Source organism: Triticum urartu, chromosome 3 (assembly GCF_003073215.2).
Source record: "Triticum urartu cultivar G1812 chromosome 3, Tu2.1, whole genome shotgun sequence".
NCBI classification, from domain to species: domain Eukaryota; kingdom Viridiplantae; phylum Streptophyta; class Magnoliopsida; order Poales; family Poaceae; genus Triticum; species Triticum urartu.
The window spans coordinates 582707133-582727333 of NC_053024.1; positions in this window are offsets into that span (position 1 = coordinate 582707133).

The following is a 20201-nucleotide window of genomic DNA, read 5'->3' on the forward strand; positions in this document are numbered from 1 at the left end:
TGGATTATTTAAACTTGCAGGTATACCCGATGATGTTGCTAAGAAGAAGGTCTTCCCTTTATCTTTGAAGGGAGACACATTGATATGGTATAGGCTATGTGATGATATGAGATCATGGAACTATAAAATATTGAAATTGGAATTTCATAAAAAGTATTACCCTATGCATCTTGTTCATCGTGATCGCAATTACATATATAATTTCTGGCTTCGCGGAGGAGAAAGCATCGCTCAAGCTTGGGGGAGGCTTAAATCAATGTTATATTCATTCCCCAATCATGAGCTCTCGAGAGAAATAATTATGCAAAGTTTTTATGCTCGGCTTTCTCATAATAATCAAACCATGCTCGATACTTCTTGTGCTGGCTCTTTTATGATGAAGACTATTGAATTCAGATGGAATTTATTGGATAGAATTAAACACAAGTCTGAAGATTGGCACCTCGACGAAGGTAAGGAGTCAGGTATGACACCTAAGTTTGATTGTGTTAAATCTTTTATGGATACCGATATTTTCCGTAAGTTTAGCACTAAATATGGACTTGACTCTGAGATAGTAGCTTCTTTCTGTGAATCTTTTGCTACTTATGTTGATCTCCCTAAGGAGAAGTGGTTTAAATATCATCCTCCCATAGAAGTAAAAGTAGCTGCACCTATTAAATTTGAAGAAAATACTGTCACTTATAATGATCATATTGTTCCTACTTCTTATGTTGAGAAACCACCTTTCCCTGTTAGAATAAAGGATCATGCTAAAGCTTCAACTGTTGTTCGTAAAAGCAATATTAGAACTTATACACCTCCTGAGCAAGTTAAAGTAGAACCTAATATTGCTATTGTTAAAGATCTCTTGTCTGATAATATTGATGGGCATGTTATTCAGTTCGAAGGTGAAACTGCTTGAATTGCTAAACCTTATGCTAAAGATAAACATAGACCTGTGGTAGGCGTGCCTGTTATTTCTGTTAAAATAGGAGATCATTGTTATCATGGCTTATGTGATATGGGTGCGAGTGCTAGTGTTATACCGCATACTTTATACGAAGAAATTAAGAATGAAATTGCACCTGCTGAGTTAGAAGGTATTGATGTCACAATTAAACTTGCCAATAGAGATACTATTTCACCAATTGTAATTGTTAGAGATGTTGAAGTCTTGTGTGGGAAAACTAAATATCCTGCTGATTTTCTTGTTCTTACTTCTCCGCAAGATAGCTTTTGTCCCATTATATTTGGTAGACCCTTCTTGAACACTGTTAATGCTAGGATAGATTGCGAAAAGAATGTTGTTACTATTGGCTTGGATGATATGGTTCATGAGTTTAATTTCTCTAAATTTAGTAAACAACATCGTGAGGAAAAATTACCTAGTAAGGATGAGATTATTGGTCTTGCTTCTATTGCCGTACCTCCTAGTGATCCTTTAGAACACTATTTGCTAGACTATGAAAATGATATGTTCATGAATGAAAGAAGGGAAATAGATGAAGTATTCTTTAAACAGGAACCTATTCTGCAACACAATTTGCCTGTTGAAATTTTAGGGGATCCTCCTCCACGCAAGGGTGATCCCGTGTTTGAGCTTAAACCGTTGCCTGATAATCTTAAATATACTTATCTTGATGAAAAGAAGATATATCATGTTATTATTAGTGCTAACCTTACAGAGCATGAAGAAGAAATATTATTGAAAACTCTGAAGAAGCACCGTGCTGCTATTGGATATACTCTTGATGATCTTAAGGGCATTAGTCCCACTCTATGTCAACATAAAATAAATTTGGAAGCAGATGCCAAACCAGTTCGTGATCCTCAACGACGTCTGAATCATAAAATGAAAGAAGTGGTAAGAAAAGAAATACTCAAGCTTCTGGAGGCGGGTATAATTTATCCCGTTGCTGATAGTCAGTGGGTAAGTCATGTCCATTGTGTCCCTAAGAAGGGAGGTATTACTGTTATTCCTAATGATAAAGATGAATTGATTCCACAAAGAATTATCACAGGTTATAGGATGGTAATTGATTTCCGAAAATTAAATAAAGCTACTAAGAAAGATCATTACCCCTTACCTTTTATTGATCAAATGCTAGAAAGATTATGTAAACATACACACTATTTCTTTCTAGATGGTTATTCTGATTTCTCTCAAATACCTGTGTCGGCTAGTGATCAATCAAAGACTACTTTTACATGCCCTTTTGGTACTTTTGCTTATAGAAGTATGCCTTTTGGTTTATGTAATGCACCTGCTACCTTTCAAAGATGCATGATGGCTATATTCTCTGACTTTTGTGAAAAGATTTGTGAGATTTTCATGGATGATTGCTTGAGCAATCTTGATCAAGTTTTGCAGATATGTGAAGAAACTAATCTTGTCTTGAATTGGGAAAAGTGCCACTTTATGGTTAATGAAGGTATTGTCTTGGGGCACAAAGTTTCTGAAAGAGGTATTGAAGTTGATAAAGCCAAGGTCGATGCTATTGAAAAGATGCCATGTCCCAAGGACATCAAAGGTATAAGAAGTTTCCTTGGTCGCGCCGGATTTTACAGGAGGTTCATTAAGGACTTCTCAAAAATTTCTCGGCCTCTAACTAATTTATTGCAAAAAGATATACCATTTGTCTTTGATGATGATTGTGTAGAAGCATTTGAAATACTTAAGAAAGCATTAGTCTCTACACCTGTTGTTCAGCCACCTGATTGGAATTTACCCTTTGAAATTATGTATGATGCTAGTGATTATGCTGTAGGTGCTGTTCTAGGGCAAAGAGTTGATAAGAAATTAAATGTTATTTATTATGCTAGTAAGACTCTAGACAATGCTCAAAGAAATCATGCTACTACTGAAAAAGAGCTTTTAGCAGTTGTATTTGCTTGTGATAAGTTCAGACCTTATATTGTTGATTCTAAAGTAACTATTCACACTGATCATGCTACTATCTTATGGAAAAGAAATATGCTAAACCTAGACTTATTATATGGGTTCTCTTGCTAGAAGAATTTGATTTGCATATTGTTGATAGAAAGGGAGCTGAGAACCCCGTTGCAGACAACTTGTCTAGGTTAGAGAATGTTCTTGATGACCCACTACCTATTAATGATAGCTTTCCTGATGAACAATTAAATGTTATAAGTACTTCTCGTAGTACTCCATGGTATGTTGATTATGCTAATTATATTGTTGCTAAGTTTATACCACCTAGCTTCACCTACCAGCAAAAGAAAAAGTTTTCTATGACTTGAGACATTACTTTTGGGATGACCCACATCTTTATAAAGAAGGAGTAGATGGTGTTATTATACGTTGTGTACTTGAGCATGAACAGGAACAGATCCTACTCAAGTGTCACTCCGAGGCTTATGGAGGATACCACACTGGAGATAGAACTGCACATAAGGTATTGCAATCTAGTTTTTATTGGCCTACTCTCTTCAAGGATGCCCGTAAGTTTGTCTTGTCTTGTGATTGATGTCAAAGAATTGGTAATATTAGTAGACGTCAAGAAATGCCTATGAATTATTCTCTTGTTATTGAACCATTTGATGTTTGGGGCTTTGATTATATGGGACCTTTTCCTGCCTCTAATGGATACACACATATTCTAGTGGCTGTTGATTACGTTACTAAGTGGGTAGAAGCTATTCCAACTAGTAGTGTTGATCATAACACTTCTATTAAAATGCTTAAAGAAGTTATTTTTCCGAGGTTTGGAGTCCCTAGATATTTAATGACTGATGGTGGTTCACACTTTATTCATGGTGCTTTCCGTAAAATGCTTGCTAAATATGATGTTAATCATAGAATTGCATCTCCTTATCACCCTCAGTCTAGTGGTCAAGTAGAGTTGAGCAATAGAGAGCTCAAATTAATTTTGCAAAAGACTGTTAATAGGTCTAGAAAGAATTGGTCCAAAAAACTTGATGATGCATTGTGGGCTTATAGAACTGCATACAAAAATCCTATGGGTATGTCTCCGTATAAAATGGTTTATGGAAAAGCATGTCACTTACCTCTCGAACTAGAACATAAGGCGTATTGGGCTATTAAATAGCTCAACTATGATTTTAAACTTGCCGGTGAGAAGAGGTTATTTGATATTAGCTCACTTGATGAATGGAGAACCCAAGCTTATGAAAATGCCAAGTTGCTTAAAGAAAAAGTTAAAAGATGGCATGATAAAAGGATACAAAAGCATAAGTTTAATGTAGGTGATTATGTATTGCAATACAACTCTCGTTTAAGATTTTTTGCAGGAAAACTTCTCTCTAAATGGGAAGGCCCCTATGTTATCGAAGAGGTCTATCGTTCCGGTGCCATAAAGATCAACAACTTCGAGGGCACAAATCCGAAGGTGGTAAACGGTCAAAGAATCAAACATTATATCTCAGGTAATCCCATAAATGTTGAAACCAATATTATTGAAACCATAACCCCGGAGGAATACATAAGGGACACTTTCCGGAACGTTTCATACTCCGAAAAGGAATAGGTATGTGGTACGGTAAGTAAACCGACTCCAAAACAATTTTTAAAGCAATATTTCTCTGTTTTGGAATATTTAGAAAAATCGAAAAATAAGTAGTAGTCCGGGAAGGACACGAGGGCCCCACGAGGGTGGTGGGCACGCCCTACCCCTCTGGGCGCGCCCCCTACCTCGTGAGCACCTTGTGTGCCTTCCAGACTCCGTTTTCTTGCACGATACGTATTTTGGTCGATAAAAAATCATTATATATTCTCCCGAAGGTTTTGACTCCCGTATCACGCAAATATCCTCTGTTTTCGTTTCGAGCTGTCCTGTTGCAGATCAAATCAACATGTCTTCCCAGGATTCGGAAGGAGAAAGCTATGTGGATGATTACTTAGCAAATCCCAAGGTCTATGGAGATGTGGAACACGATGGATGGACCACGGAGGAAGAAGAGGACTATGAACCCAAGGGGAAGGAGGAAACGAGCTCAGATGAAGATGAAGCACCATTACCTCAACCTGGGGACATGCACGTGGAGTTCAAAAAGTCAAGTCTCCCTGATAGGGTAAAGAAACCCAAGTTCGAGTTTATCCCTTTTCGTCTCTTGCAGGAAAATAAGCAGGACCTATGCAAAAAGATATTAACCCTGGAGCGGGAGATTGATGATCTGAGGGATCAAAATGCCGTCCTCAAGCGCAAATTAAGGGAGAAGCCTCAGCCATCAACTAAGCCAACATCACCTCCACCTTCTTCACCAACCAAGGAGATATAATCACATGGGTATGGGCACTCCCCTTGGCAACTGCCAAGCTTGGGGGAGGTGCCCCGGTATCGTATCACAATCACAACTCCTATCTTTACCATTTTTTCTTAGTTCGATCCTATTAGTAGTATCTTGATCTAGTAGAATAAAGTTTATGGCATGATCTAGTTTTGAGTTTTGCTTTTTGATCTCTCTATGTAATCGAGTCCGTGAGTTATATATAATAAAGATTAGTGTTGAGTCAAGGGCTTGATTATTTTGCCATGATCTGGGGTGAATAAAAGAAGAAGAAAAGAATAAAAAGAAACAAAAGTCCATATTGATCTTATTGAGAGTAATGACTTCACATAGAAAGACTATGATGATTAAAAGTTGTTGGGAGTTGGCAGACATAGCTTTGGTCATTGTTGCAATTAATAGGAAGTAATAAGGAAAGAGAGGTTTTCACATATAGATATATTATCATTGACATCTTTTATGATTGGGAGCACTCATTAAAATATGACATGCTAAAGAGTTGATGTTGGACAAGGAAGACAATGTAATGAGTTATGTCTTTCTTATATCTGAGATAAAGTATGTTCTCATGGATCCTCTAACTTGTTGAGCTTGCATTTCCCCCTCATGCTAGCCAAATTCTCAGCACCAAGTAGAAATACTACTTGTGCTTCCAAATACCCTTAAACCAGTTTTGCCATGAGAGTCCACCATATCTACCTATGGATTGAGTAAGATCCCTCAAGTAAGTTGTCATCGGTGCAAAGCAATAAAATTTTCTCTAAATATGTATGATTGATTGGTGTGGGAGAAATAAGCTTTATACGATCTTGTGATGTGGAAGTAATAAAAGCGACAGACTGCATAATAAAGGTTCATATCACAAGGGGCAATATAAAGTGACGTTCTTTCGCATTGAGATTTTGTGCATCCAACCATAAAAGCGCATGGCAACCTCTACTTCCCTCTGCGAAGGGCCTATCTTTTATTATGGTCTTCTACCTTATGCAAGAGTCATGGTGATCTTCACCTTTTCTTTTTCATTTTATCCTTTGGCAAGCTCAGCATGTTGGAAAGAACAGGATATATATATATCTAATTGGATGTAGGGGAGCAAGAACCATTATTGTTGACATTACCCTTGAGGTAAAAGGTTGTGGGGCAAAACTATAAGCCCCTATCTTTCTCCGTGTCCGATTAAAACTCCGTAACCACAAGTATTGCGTGAGTGTTAGCAATTATGGAGGACGAAATGATAGTTGAGTATGTGGACTTGCTTTTTAGCTCTGACATAGACTCTTTCCAATGTTATGATAAATTGCAATTGCTTCAATGACTGAGATTATAGTTTGTCGGAGCCCAATAAGGTTTATGATTTATACTTTTGCATTGTGAATAGATCATCACTTGAACATAAGTAATCATATGACAAAATCTATATATGTTGCTGTTATGAGAATAATCATGATGCCTTCATGTCCGTATTTTATTTTTATCGACGCCTCTACCTCTAAACATGAGGACATATTTATTGTTGTCGGCTTTTCGCTTGAGGACAAGCGAGGTCTAAGCTTGGGGGAGTTGATACGTCCATTTTGCATCATGCTTTTATATCGATATTTATTGCATTATGGACTATTATTTCACTTTATGTCACAATACTTATGGCTATTCTCTCTTATTTTACAAGGTTTACATAAGGAGGGAGAATGCCGGCAGCTGGAATTCTGGGCTGGAAAAGGAGCAAATATTAGAGACCTAATCTGCTCAACTCCAAAAGTCCTGAAACTCCACGGAACATCTTAAAATAAATAAATAAAAATCCTCGCCAAAGATGAAGGCCAGGGGGCCCACACCCTGCTCACGAGGGTGGGGGCGCCCCGCGCCCCCCTACCTCGTGGGCCCCCTGGTGGCTCTCCGACGTCCATCTTCTCCTATATGAAGTCTTTCGATGAGAAAAAAATCAGAGGGAACTTTTCGGGACGAGACTCCGCCGCCACGAGGCGGAACCTTGGCGGAACCAATCTAGAACTCCGACAGAGATGTTCTGCCGGGGATACTTCCCTCCGGGAGGGGGAAATCATCACCATCGTCATCACCAACGCTCCTCTCATCGGGAGAGGGCAATCTCCATCAACATCTTCACCAGCACCATCTCATCTCCAAACCCTAGTTCATCTCTTTTATCCAATTCTTGTCTCAAAATTCGGGATTGGTGCTAGTAGGTTGCTAGTAGTGTTGATTACTCCTTGTAGTTGATGCTAGTTGGTTTATTTGGTGGAAGATCATATGTTCAGATCCTATATGCATATTATTACCCCTCTGATTATGAACATGAATATGCTTTGTGAGTAATTACGTTCATTCCTGAGGACAAGGGAGAAGTCTTGCTATGAGTAGTCATGTGAATTTGGTATTCGTTTGATATTTTGATAAGATGTATGTTGTCTAGCCTCTAGTGGTGTTATGGAACGTCGACTACATAACACTTCACCATTATTTGGGCCTAGAGGAAGGCATTGGGAAGTAATAAGTAGATGATGGGTTGCTAGAGTGACAGAAGCTTAAACCCTAGTTTATGCGTTGCTTCGTAAGGGGCTAATTTGGATCCACGTGTTTGATGCTATGGTTTGGTTTACCTTAATACTTTTGTTGTAGTTGCGGATGCTTGCAATAGAGGTTAATCATAAGTGGGATTCTTGTTCAAGTAAGAACAACACCCAAGCACCGGTCCACCCACATATCAAATTATCAAAGTATCAAACGCGAATCATATGAACGTGATGAAAACTAGCTCGATGATATTCCCATGTGTCCTCGGGAGCGCTTTTCCTTATATAAGAGTTTGTTCCGGCTTGTCCTTTGCTACAAAAAGGATTGGGCCACCTTGCTGCACTTTATTTACTTTTGTTACTTGTTGCTCGTTACAATTTACCTTATCACAAAACAATCTGTTACCACTTATTTCAGTACTTGTAGAGAATACCTTGCTGAAAACCGCTTATCATTTCCTTCTGTTCCTCGTGGGTTCGACACTCTTACTTATCGAAAGGACTACGATAGATCCCCTGTACTTGTGGGTCATCACTTGGCCCTCGTCATCTTTCCAGCTTCACAGGCACCGCATAAGTGATCCTTCTTGAACTTGACGCCCTCGATGCCTATGACATGCTTCTTCCTTGCAAGAGTGTGCAAGTTCCTCATGCCAGCATGCCCTAGCCTCCGATGCCAGAGCCAGCATTCAGAAGCTTTTGCTAGAAGACATACGGCTAGTTGTGGTCGTGCTGAGAAATCTACCACGTACAAATCATCTTTCCGATACCCTTCAAAGACTAGAGACTTGTCAGACTCCATTAGAACAAGGCAACGATATTTTCCAAATATCACAATCATGTTTAAATCACAAAGCATTGAGACAGACATTAAGTTGAAACCAAGGGATTCAACAAGCATTACTTTATCCATGTGTTGATCCCTTGAGATTGCAACTCTACCTAGACCCAATACCTTGCTTTTACCTGTGTCAGCAAATGTGATGTGACTTTTGTCAGATGGACGTAAAGTTGAGTCCATGAGAAGACTTCGCTTGCCAGTCATGTGATTAGTACACCCACTATCAATAATCCATTCTGATGCAGCTGGTGTCGCACCCTACAGTGCAGTTAGGGGGATAGGCTTCACGAAGAGAATTGTGAAGCATAAACATTTGACGAGCAAGTGGATTATGAAAGCTTAGATCGAGGTTAGGACTGATAGGGCAAGTAGCAAGCGACTCAGGAACAAAATACATAATAACACCATTTGGGCATTTGATCTTGCGCCCTACAAGATGTTTAAGGTCCCCAGCAATAGCTTCAGACAAATTTGATTCTCGGCTGGAGACCTTTCCCTGCAAAAGAGAGTTAAGCTTTCTTAGCCACCCACATTTTCAAGGGTGGCTTCGAAGCAATGAGTCTAAGTGCAGCATCTGAGAACTTTGGCTTTGGATCCCTAGCAAAAAGTCTTGCAGGTGGACAATAGTACTCATAAGAATAAGCAGAGTAGTTCTTGGTCTTATGAACATGGCGGTTTGATGAAACACGCTCATATTCATAGGCCTGAGTATGGCTTCCCTGCAAAATATTTGCATTAGTGCGACTCAGGTGAGTCCTTTGTCTATATGAAGCCTTTGGACCATATGAAGCCTATGGTCTGGGGTTTGTCTTCTTCACTTGTTGTGTGATGACGACATTCACAGGAAGATTCTCCAACAACCTTTTCGGCACCCAGACTTTCTTCATAGGTGGCCCATTCCTGCAGTTAGTACCAATATACCTGGCAAACACTTCATCATTCTGATTCTTAAACAGTTTATAGTTTGCATCAAAGGATTCATCAATAACAATGGGATTAGCACAATTGAAGACTGACAGGGTGGATGGATCCACTGAGGGTTCCTTTGTAGCAACCCATGTGGTTTTGGGGTACTGCTCAGGTTTCCAGTAAGAGCCATCAGCATTCATTTTCCTTTCGAACCCAAGACCCTCTTTCCTAGGGTTTCGGTTCAGGATCTGATTTTTTAGAACATCACATAGTGTCTGATGCCCTTTGAGACTTTTGTACATCCCTGTTTCAAGCAATGTCTTCAACCTTGCATTTTCATCAGCAATAGCAGTGGTATCCTCAGCAGAGGGGTTAGTTACCACATCAAAAGTTGAAGATATTGCAATACTAGCAGCAGTAGAACACCCAGCAACAGAAGTAGCGTTGTCACGCTCAATGCATTTAAGACATGGTGGTTCAAATCCTTCCTGAGTGGAACTGATCTGTTTGGCGCGAAGTGACTCGTTTTCGTTTTGAAGATCTTCATGAGCCGCTCTCAATTTCTCAAGATCTTGCTTCCTTTGAAGATAATCATAGGAAAGCTTTTCATGAGTTGTTGAGAGCGTTTCATGACGACTTTCAAGTTCCTCATACTTAACATGAAGATTTTTTATGTCTTCAATTAAGGACTGAGATCGAGCCATTTCAGCGTCTAATAGGTCATCGCTTTTGTCTAATAGTTTTTGAATATGTTCCATAGCTTTCTGTTGTTCAGTTGCAATTTTAGCAAGTGTTTTGTAGCTGGGTTTGGAACCACAATCAGAGTCATCTTCACTGGATGTTTGATAGTGAGTAGTGCGTGTGTTTACCTTGGCACCGCGTGCCATGAAGCATTAGGTGGGAGCGGAGTAGTCATTGTCATTTGCATCGGTGTCGGTGATGAAGTCATTGTCTTCGGTGTTGAAGATGGACTTGGCAACGTATGTTGTAGCCAGACTTGCAACGCCAGAATCGGACTCCTCCTCAGACTCCACCTCCGCCTCCTCAGAAGCGGACTCCTCTTCTGAATCCATTTCCTTGCCAACAAACGCACGAGCCTTGCCAGATGAGCTCTTCTTGTGTGATGAAGACTTTGAGGAAGACTTGGAAGAAGACTTTGAGTATTTCTTCTTCTTCTTGTCGTCAGAATCATACTCCTTGCTCTTCTTCTTGTTGTTGTTCTCATTGTCCCACTGCGGACACTCAGAGATGTAGTGGCCAGGTTTCTTGCACTTGTGACATTTTCTCTTCTTGTAGTCATGAGCAGAAGCTTCATCATTCCTTGAGCTTGATCGTGAAGACTTTCTGAGGCCTTTCTTCTTGGTGAATTTTTGGAACTTCTTCACAAGCATAGCAAGCTCCTTTCCAATGTCTTCAGGATCATCAGAACTGCTGTCAGATTCTTCTTCAGATGAGGAGACAGCTTTTGCCTTCAAGGCACGAGTTCGCCCATAGTTGGGACCGTAGATATCTCTTTTCTCAGAAAGCTAAAACTCATGTGTGTTGAGCCTCTCAAGTATGTCAGATGGATCGAGTGTCTTGAAGTCAGGACATTCTTGAATCATCAGGGCTAGGGCGTCAAACGAGCTATCAAGTGATCTCAGGAGTGTCTTGACGACTTCATTCTTGGTGATCTCAGTAGCGCCGAGGGCTTGAAGCTCATTTGTGATGTCAGTGAGTCGATCAAACGTGAGCTGGACATTCTCATTGTCGTTTCTCTTGAAGCGGTTGAAGAGGTTGCGAAGGACATTGATTCTCTGATCTCTCTGGGTTCAGACGCCTTCATTGACCTTGGAGAGCCAGTCCCAGACTAGCTTAGATGTTTCCAAAGCACTCACACGGCCATATTGTCCTTTGGTCAGGTGACCACAGATGATGTTCTTGGCAGTGGAGTCCAGTTGAACGAACTTCTTGACATCAGCAGCAGTGACACCTTCGCCAGCCTTGGGAACGCCATTCTTGACGACATACCATAGGTCAACGTCAATGGCTTCAAGATGCATGCGCATCTTATTCTTCCAGTAGGGATATTCAGTTCCATCGAAGACTGGGCACGCAGCGGAGACTTTGATTATCCCTGCAGTCGACATAGCTAAAACTCCAGGTGGTTAAATCGAATCACACAGAACAAGGGAGTACCTCGCTCTGATACCAATTGAAAGTGCTAGTGATCGACTAGAGGGGGTGAATAGGCGATTTTTATGGAAGTCTTCAAAACATGGAAGTTTCGAAGACAAACGATAGAAATAAACCTATTATTGTGCAGCGGAAGGTAGACTACACTAAGCAGGCCATAGTCAAGTATTCAATGAAGTGAAAGCACAACGACTAATAGCAGCTAGGCAGTATAGATCAGGTAGGAAGATAGTCTGAAGCCAATTAGAACAAGTGGTTACTCAGTGAAGACAAACGATAATGCAATCATACAATGACTTCACTAGAGCCAACAGTAAGTAAAGGAATGGGAAGGATGAAACCAGTGACTCGTTGAAGATAATGATTTGTTGGACCAGTTCTAGTTGCTGTGACAACTGTACGTCTGGTTAGGGAGGCTGAGATTCAACTCAGAAGACCGTGTCTTCACCTTATTCCCCTTGAGCTAAGGACACCCAGTCCTCTCCCAATCACTCTGGTAAGTCTTCAAGGTAGACTTCCAAACCTTCACAGACTTCATTCACCGGCGATCCACAATGACTCTTGGATGCTCAGAATGCGACGCCTAACCGGCTGGAGGATTCATAGTCCTCAAGTGTAATAAGTCTTCAGATCACACAGACACGAAGACTTAAGTGATGCCTAACACTCTTTGGCTCTGGGTGTTTAGGGCTTTATCCTCGCAAGGAATTCTCTCTCAAAGGCGTTGAGGTGGGTTGCTCTCAAACGACAAAAGCCGTACACTAACTCTGAGCAGCCAACCGTTTATGGTTGTAGGGGGTGGGCTATTTATAGCCACTAGGCAACCCGACCTGATTTGTCCGAAATGACCCCGGGTCACTAAGGAACTGACACGTGTTCCAACGGTCAGATTTCAAACACACATGGCAACTTTACTTGGGCTACAAGCAAAGCTGACTTATCCAACTCTAGATAAGATTTGCTCTCATTGTCTTCGCTCGAAGACATAGGATTTTTGGTTAAGCATCACTTCATTCATTCTGACTGGTTCACTTGGACCCCACTTAACAGTACGGTGGTTCCTATGACTCAACAAAGAAGAAAAAGAATGACGAAACAACTAAGTCTTCGCGCTCCATAGTCTTCACTCGATGTCTTCTCTTGTCATAGTCTTCAATGTGATTGTCTTCACATACCACCTTTGACTTCAATGTCTTCATACATTTTTAGGGGTCATCTCCGGTAGGAAAACCGAATCAATGAGGGACTTCTACCTGTGTTATCCTGCAATTCTCACAAACACATTAGTCCCTCAACCAGGTTTGTTGTCAATACTCCAAAACCAACTAGGGGTGGCACTAGATGCACTTACACTTAGAATCGGGACTTCAAAAATGTTTTAAACGCCACAAAGCATATAAGATGTTCCAAGAGTTGAAATTGGTATTTCATACTCATGCCCGTGTCCAGAGGTATGAGACCTCTGATAGTACTTTGCAAGATGGAGGAGAATAGCTCAACCAGTGAGCATGTGCTCAGATTGTCTGGGTACTACAATTTCTTGAATCAAGTGGGAGTTAACCTTCCAGATAAGATATCAATTGACAAAGTTCTCTAGTCACTATCACCAAGTTACTAGAACTTCGTGATGAACTATAATATGCAAGGGATAATGAAAATGATTCCCGAGCTCTTTATGATACTGAAATCGGTGAAGGTAGAAATAAAGAAAGAGCATCAATTGTTGATGGTTAACAAGACCACTAGTTTCAAGAAAAGTGCAAAGGGAAAGAAAGGGAACTTCAAGAAGAATGGCAAGCAAGTTGCCACTCCCATGAAGAAGCCCAAAGCTAGACCCAAGCCTGAAACTGAGTGCTTCTACTGCAAAGGAAATGGTCACTGGAAGTGGAACTGCCCTAGATACTTGGTGGATAAGAAGGATGGCATAGTGAACAATGGTATATTGGATATTTGGATATACATTTTATTGATGTGTACTTTACTAGTGTTTATAGCAACCCCTCGGTATTTGATACTGGTTCAGTTGCTAAGAGTAGTAACTCGAAACATGAGTTGCAAAACAAACAAAGACTAGTTAAGGGCGAGGTGATGATGTGTGTTGGCAGTGATTCCAAGGTTGATAAGATCACCATCGTACACTCCCTTTACCTTCGGGATTAGTGTTAAAGATAAAATAAATGTTATTTGGTGTTTGCGTTGAGCATGAATATGATTGGATCATGTTTATTGCAATACGGTTACTCGTTTAAGTCAAAGAATAATTGTTGTTCTATTTACATGAATAAAACCTTCTATGGTCATACACTCAATATAAATGGTTTATCGAATCTCGATCGTAGTGATACACATATTCATAATATTGAAGCCAAAAGATGCAAATTTAATAATGATAGTGCAACTTATTTGTGGCACTGCCGTTTAGGTCATATTGGTGTAAAGCGCATGAAGAAACTCCATGTTGGTGGGCTTTTGGAATCACTTGATTATTAATCACTTGATGCTTGCCAACCATGCCTCATGGGCAAGATGAATAAGACTCTGTTGTCCAGAACAATGGAGCGAGCAACTGACTTATTGGAAATAATACATACTGATGTATGCGGTCCGATAAGTGTTGAGGCTCGCGGCGGGTATCGTTATTTTCTCACCTTCACAGATGATTTGAGTAGATATGGGTATATCTACTTGATGAAACATAAGTCTAAAACATTTGAAAAGTTCAAAGAATTTAGAGTGAAGTGGAAAATCATCGTAACAAGAAAATAAAGTTTCTACGATCTGATCGGGGAGACGAATATTTGAGTTACGAGTTTGGTCTTCAATTAAAACAATGTGGAATAGTTTCACAAACTCATGCCACCTGGAACACCACAGCATAATGGTGTGTCTGAATGTCACAACCGTACTTTATTGGATACAGTGCAACCTATGATGTCTCTTACCAATTTACCACTATCGTTTTGGGGTTATGCATTAGAGACAGCTACATTCACGTTAAATAGGGCACCGTCTAATCCGTTGAGACGACACCGTATGAACTATGGTTTGGCTAGAAACCTAAGTTGTCATTTCTTAAAGTTTGGGGTTGCGATGCTTATGTGGAAAATTTTCAACCTGATAAGCTCGAACCCAAATCGGAGAAGTGCGTCTTCATAGGATACCCAAAAGAAAATGTTGGGTACACCTTCTATCACAGATCCGAAGGCAAGATCTTTGTTGCTAAGAATGGGTTCTTTCTAGAGAAGAAGTTTCTCTAGAAATAAGTGAGTGGGAGGAAAGTAGAACTTGATGAGGTAATTGTACCTTCTCCCGAATTGGAAAGTAGTTCATCACAGAAATCAGTTCCAGTGATTCCTACACCAATTAGTGAGGAAGTTAATGATGATGATCATGAAACTTCAGATCAATTTACTACCGAACCTCGTAGGTTAACCAGAGTACGTTCCGCACCAGAGTGGTACGGTAATCCGGTTCTGGAAGTCATGTTACTAGACCATGACGAACCTATGAACTATGAGGAAGCGATGATGAGCCCAGATTCCGCAAAATGGTTTAAGGCCATGAAATCTGAGATAGGATCCATGTATGAAAACAAAGTATGGACTTTGGTGGAATTGCCTGATGATCGGCAAGCCATTGAGAATAAATGGATCTTCAAGAGGAAGACGGACGCTGATGGTAGTGTTACTATCTACAAAGCTCGACTTGTCGCGAAAGGTTTTCGACAAGTTCAAGGTGTTGACTACGATGAGTTTTTCTCACTCGTAGCGATGCTTAAGTCTGTCCAAATCATGTTAGCAATTGCCGCATTTTATGATATCTGGCAAATGGATAAACAAAAACTACATTCCTTAATGGATTTATTAAAGAAGAGTTGTATATGATGCAACCAGAAGGTTTTTTCAATCCTAAAGGTGCTAACAAAATATGCAAGCTCCAGTGATTCATCTATGGACTGGTGCAAGCATCTCGGAGTTGGAATATATGCTTTGATAAGTTGATCAAAGCATATAGTTTTATACAGACTTGCGGTGAGGCCTGTATTTACAAGAAAGTGAGTGGGAGCACTACAGCCTTTCTGATAAGTATATGTGAATGACATATTGTCAATCGGAAATGATGTAGAATTTTCTGGAAAGCATAAAGGAGTGTTTGACAGGATTTTTTCAAAGAAAGACCTCGGTGAAGCAGCTTACATATTGAGCATCAAGATCTATAGAGATAGATCAAGGCGCTTGATAAGTTTTTTCAATGAGTACATACCTTGACAAGTTTTTGAAGTAGTTCAAAATGGAACAGTCAAAGAAAGAGTTCTTGCCTGTGTTGCAAGGTGTAAAGTTGAGTAAGACTCAAAGCCCGACCACGGCAGAAGATAGAGAGAGAATGAAAGTCATTTCCTATGCCTCAGCCATAGGTTCTATAAAGTATGCCATGCTGTGTACTAAACCTATTGTATACCCTGCCCTGAGTTTGGCAAGGGAGTACAATTTTGATCTAGGAGTAGATCACTAGACAGCGGTCAAAATTATCCTTAGAGAACTAAGGAAATATTTCTCGGTTATGGAGGTGATAAAGAGTTCGTCGTAAAGAGTTACGTCGATGCAAGCTTTGACACCGATCTGGACGACTCCAAGTCACAATTCGGATACATATTGAAAGTGGGAGCAATTATCTAAAGTAGCTCCGTGGGAGCATTGTAGACATAGAAATTTGCAAAATACATACGGATCTGAATTTGGCAGACTCGTTGACTAAACTTCTCTCACTAGCAAAACATGATCACACCTTAGTACTCTTTGGGTGTTAATCACATGGCGATGTGAACTAGATTACCGACTCTAGTAAACACTTTGAGTGTTGGTCACATGGCGATGTGAACTATGGGTGTTAATCACATGGTGAAGTGAACTATTGGTGTTAAATCACATAGCGATGTGAACTAGATTATTGACTCTAGTGCAAGTGGGAGACTGAAGGAAATATACCCTAGAGTCAATAATAAAGTTATTATTTATTTCCTTATTTCATGATAAATGCTTATTATTCATGCTAGAATTTTATTAACCGGAAACTTAGTACATGTGTGAATACATAGACAAACACAGTGTCCCTAGTATGCCTCTACTTGACTAGCTCATTAATCAAAGATGGTTAAGTTTCCTAGCCATAGACATGTGTTGTCATTTGATGAACGGGATCACATCATTAGAGAATGATGTTATGGACAAGACCCATTCGTTAGCTTAGCATTATGATCGTTTCAGTTTCATTGTTACTGCTTTCTTCATGACTTATACATGTTCCTCTGACTATGAGATTATGCAACCCCTGAATACCGGAGGAACACTTTGTGTGCTATCAAACGTCACAACGTAACTGGGTGATTATAAAGATGCTCTACAGGTGTCTCCGAAGGTGTTTGTTGCGTTGGCATATATCGAGATTAGGATTTGTCACTCCGTGTATCGGAGAGGTATCTCTGGGCCCTCTCGGTAATGCACATCACTATAAGCCTTGCAAGCAATGTCACTAATGAGTTAGTTGCGGGATGATGCATTACGGAACGAGTAAAGAGACTTGTCAGTAACGATATTGAACTAGGTATTGAGATACCGACAATCAAATCTCGGGCAAGTAACATACCGATGACAAAGGGAACAAATGTATGTTGTTATGCGGTTTGACCGATAAAGATCTTCGTAGAATATGTAGGAACCAATATGAGCATCAGGTTCCGCTATTGGTTATTGACCGGAGATGAGTCCCGGTCATGTCTACATAGTTCTCAAACCTGTAGGGTCCGCACGCTTAACGTTCGGTGACGATCGGTATTATGAGTTTATGTGTTTTGATGTACCGAAGGTTGTTTAGAGTCCCGGATTTGATCACGGACATGACGACGAGTCTCGAAATGGTCGAGACATAAAGATTTATATATTGGACGACTATGTTTGGACTTCGGAATGGTTCCGGGTGAGTTCGGGCATTTACCGGAGTATCGGGCGGTTACCGGAACCCCCCGGGGAGTATAATGGGCCATATGGGCCTTAGTGGAGAGAGAGGGGCTGCTAGGGCAGGCCGCGCGCCCCCTCCCCCTTGGGTCCTAATTGGACTAGGGAAGGGGGGGCGGCGCCCCCTTTCCTTCTCCCTCTCTCCTCCTTCCTTCCTCTCCTACTCCAACTAGGGAAGTGGGGAATCCTACTCCCGGTGGGAGTAGGACTCCCCTTGGGGCGCGCCATGAGAGGGCCGGCCCTCCCCCTCCTCCGCTCCTTTATATACGGGGGAGGGGGCACCCCATAGACACACAAGTTGATAGTTGTCTTAGCCGTGTGCGGTGCCCCCCTTCACGGATTCCACCTCGGTCATATCGTTGTAGTGCTTGGGCAAAGCCCTGCATCGGTAACTTCGTCATCACCGTCATCACGCCGTCGAGCTGACGAAGCTCTCCCTCGACACTCAGCTGGATCAAGAGTTCGTGGGATGTCACCGAGCTGAACGTGTGCAGATCGCGGAGGTGTCGTACTTTCGGTACTAGGATCTGTCAGATCATGAAGACGTACGACTACATCAACCGCGTTGTCAAAACAATTCTGGTTTCGGTCTACGAGGGTACGTAGACAACACTCTCCCCTCTCGTTGCTATGCATCACCTAGATGGATCTTGCGTGTGCATAGGATTTTTTTTGAAATTACTGCGTTCCCCAACACGAAGCTCACCAACTTTGGTTCGTCTAGATCGTGCTCTTGTTAATGCTGCCTAGGGTCTAATCTTTATGTAGACTGCAGCCTCCTGCCCGCCTTCTATTACCTCGGATCATGCTTCGATCCTGCTTCATTTCTCTGCTGACACTCCCAAGAGCAAGTTCTTTCGCATGGAAAACCACTGGTTGGAAATGGAAGAGTCAAGAGAGATCATTATCAGTTGCTGGAATAGAGGGCTCAGACACATCTCCTCCCCTGCTACCCTTATCAACTTTAAGATGAGGCGGCTGCGGGCGGCCCTACGACAATGGAACCGATGCAAAACTTGTCTTCGTGTGCTGATTGAAAACAACAAACATGTTGTTTGCTTCCTCAATGCCGTGGAGGAGAGGAGGCAACTGTCTTGTTTGGAAACTGTTCTTAGGGAAGTCGCTTCAGCCAAGGCAGAGCAGTTGATCTTATGGCAAACCGCGATTTGGCGTCGCAGGGCGAAAGTGAGGTGGTGTGTATCCGGGGATGAAAATTGCAAGTTCTTCCACGCAACGGCCAACTGCCAAGCCCGTCGTAATAAGGTTAAAGTCCTAATCCACAATGGGGTCGAGTACTACTAGAACGGCCAGAAGCTTGGCATTGCAACTGAGTATTTTTCTGCGGTTTTGGGACAGTCGGTTGTTTCTTTGCCAATAGTACAACTCAGCTCCTTCTACACACCTATGGATCTTTCTGGGCTTGCAGTTCCTTTCTCCTGGGCTGAGATTGTTGAGGCTATCAACAAAGCTCCAAATAATAGGAGCCCAGGACTAGACGAATTTACCAATGAGTTCTACAGGGTTTTCAAACATCTCCTTAAGGATGACTTAATCAGATTCTTCAAAGACCTGCACAGTAACAATGTCAACCTTGATGGTATCAATACTACCTACATCACTTTGCTACCCAAAAAGGATATGCCCATGGAGATAAAGGACTACAGACCCATCTCTTTGGTTCATAGCATGCCCAATCTAGCTTCCAAAGTCATGGCAAATCAGCTACAGTGGCAGATTTCGGCCTTAGTGCATTTTCTGCAGTCTGGGTTTCTGAAAGGTCGCTCCATTGTTGAGAATTTTGCGCTGGCTGTTGAGTTAATATAATGTGCTCACAAAAGAAAGCTGCCAGTCATTGCTCTGAAGTTGGACTTCCATAAGGCCTTCAATAGTGTTAGTTGGGACTGCCTGAAGCTAGTCATGGAAGCAAGGGGCTTTCCCCAACCCTAGAGGCAGTGGGTCTCCAACCTCCTCTCTTCCGGATGCTCAAGGGTCATGATCAATGGCGAGCTGCCCCCCCCACTCTTGCTAAGCCTGGCTTCCGACAGGGTGACTCTCTGTCACCTTATCTCTTCATCCTGGTGGCAGATGTGTTACAAAGGCTGTGTTGTTTGTACTATCAAAACGGGACCCTGCAGCATCCGCTTGGCACTGATCGCTTCTTCTCGGTGCTGCAGTACGTGGACGACACATTGATGATCTTCAAGGGGGGTCTCGAGTATGCCACAATTATCAAGGACATCCTAACCTCCTTTTCGGCCTTCTTAGGTTTAACCATCAATTTTCACAAGAGCACATTAGTGCCTGTCTCTGTGGATGCAACTGTGGCCTCTGAGATCGCCCATTTGCTTGGCTGTCCTATCTCCTCCACCCCATGCACGTATCTTGGACTGCCTCTGTCACTGAATAAGATCACTCATGGGATGTTGATGCCAGTTATTCACAAAGTTGACCGTAGGCTCTCGGGCTGGTTGGCCACTTTCTTAT